We start from the raw sequence: 2,500 nt of genomic DNA, 5'->3' as shown, positions 1-2,500 counted from the left end.
TGTTGCTGCGGGAGAGGAGGGGACGCATGCTGCCAGGTATAAGGGAAGACTCGGGCTTGCTGCCGGTGTCAATAGAGAGAACATCGAATCTGCAGCAGCAGCAGCAGCAGCAACAGCAACAGCAGCAGCAACAAACATGCAACAGCAGCAGCAACTCCAACAACAGCAGTAACAGCAGCAGCAAGTGCACCACAATCACTAGCAGCAGCAAGTCCACTACCACAGCAGCAGCACGTGCAACAACAGCAGCAATTGTAGCACAGGCAACAGCAAGTGCAGCAGCAGCAGCAGCAGCAGCAGCAGCAGCAAGTGTATCTAACCTGAGAGGAGGTCTGCTACCATCAAGGAGTAACAACTTTTGCTGCGGCAGCAACCCCACCGCTCTTGCTGTTATAAGAGAGGCACCAGCAAAGGAGCAAAGAGGCAACAAATCAACAACCATATCCTTAAGGGGTAAATCTCCTGTTATATATCCTAAAGAAAAAAAAAAAAAAAAAAAATTTAAACCATAAACCCTAAACCCTAAACCCTAAACCCTAAACCCTAAAAAACTGTAAAACTACGAATGTAAATATATGCATATATTTACTAATGTTTTCTTGTTATTTATTACTTATATTCATCTATTTAATTAGATCTATTAAATGGTATAAATAAATCCTGTATTGGATAATTAATTGTTGCTGTAGAGACAGCAGCAGCTACTGCTGCTGCTGCTGCTGCTGCTGCAGCTGCAGCTGTTGCTGCAGGAGGAGGTACTACCGACCTGGTATCATAGCACTGTATAGGACTTCTGTCGTCTCTGTAACAAGCAGCAAGGAGACAGCAGAGACAGGCAGCTCGCCTGCGCTGCTGCTGCTGCAGTCATCATCTGCAGCAGGAGCAGCAGCAGAATCTTTACTGAGTATAGATCTTAGTACTGCTGCTGCAGTCTTATCAGTAGATGCAGCAGCAGCAGCAGCAGATTCCTTTGTTTTATCTGCTGCTGCTTCCCTCTTCCTTCTTAGACCCCACAGACGCAGCACATCAAGGTGTGCCTGTCCTGCCCCTACAAGCACTACTTGCCGCTGCAGTGCTTGGTTTGCTGCTGCTGCTGCTGCTGCTGTTGCTGCTGCTGGTGTTAACTGCTGCTGCTGCTGCTGCTGCAGTTGTTACTGCTGCTTCTTCTTATTAATAACGGATTCTTGCGGTGGTAAGGGGGAGGAAAGGTTCTTCTTCCCTTTGGCCCCGCCACTGCTGCTGCTGCTCGCGACGCGGATACGGATGCTGCTGCTGCTGCTGCTGCTGTTGTTGCTGCTGCTGCTGCTACTGGCGATAGGTTAAGAAAAGATGCAGCAAAAGACACACAGCAAGGAGACCCTCAAACCTTTGCAAGCCGCTGCTAAGGACAGGCAAATGCCTTTATGTAGCGGTGGAGGAGACTCGGCTGCTGCTGCTGCTGCTCCTGCTGCTGCTGCTGCAGTTGCTGCTGCTGCTGCAGTTGCTGCTGCTGCTGCTGCAACTCTTTATAAGTACTCTAAGGAATGAAGTGTTAAAGAATATTTACCTCCAGGTTTCCTTAATATGCTCACAGAAAGACAGCCTTCTGCCCCCATAACATGCGCCACCACAGCAGCAGCAGCGGCAGCAGCAGCGGCAGCAGCAGCAGCAGCAACAGCAGCGCCATCGGGTGCCCTGCTGGATGCATGAGTGTGTCGGCAGCAGCAGCAGGAGGTGTGCTGCAGCTGCTGCAGCATAATAAAATATATTTATTTTCTTCTATAGAAGGACTATTGCTGCTGCAGATCCTATTGATTGCTGCGGTGTACAGACACCGTAGTACTCTTACCTACGATCCTACGAGCTGCTTCTTGCATGCATTTTGCTGCTGCTGCTACTGCAGTTGCTGCTGCCGCTGCTGCTGCTCCCTTTCTCCATCTACAAAAGTTTCCCTAAAGAAATAAATCTGTTGACTGCGCATAGCTTCCCTGTTCCCAACGGAGCTGCTGCCTCTGTTGCTGCTGCTGCATCTGCTGCTGCTGCTGCTCATGCTGCAGCAGGACCTTGGATGGGCGCAGAGCTGCAGCAGAGAAAGTACCAAAGTCGTGTAAACAGCAGCAGAACTCCTTGCGGCTCACATACCTACAGAGACGCGCAGCAGCAAGTACAGCAGCAACCCCTGCAGCAGCAGCAACAGCAGCAGCAGCAGCAATAGTGTTTGTTGCTGTGGTCAGCATATATAAGCATCTTCTTCTCCTCTTCCTTATAACACATCAACCCCTCCCCCATCAACAGCAGCAGCATCAACAGCAGCAGCAGCAACAGCAGCAGCAGCAGGAGGAGAAGATGATGGATACACCTTTGCGCCTAACATGTATAGCTATACTAGATGCAGCAACAGGAGACCGTATATGCAGCCAGTACCCTAAGAGGGCCCCCCTTGGGGGCCCCCCTGTCTATTGTACATTTGATACCCAAAGGAAGTTTGAATTAAAACTTCATCAGGCTATGGTCAAGATTA

This window comes from Eimeria maxima, genomic scaffold (genome assembly GCF_000499605.1).
Source record: "Eimeria maxima Weybridge genomic scaffold, Emw_scaff549, whole genome shotgun sequence".
Taxonomy (NCBI): Eukaryota; Apicomplexa; class Conoidasida; order Eucoccidiorida; family Eimeriidae; genus Eimeria; species Eimeria maxima.
Note: the sequence above shows the minus strand (reverse complement) of the source record.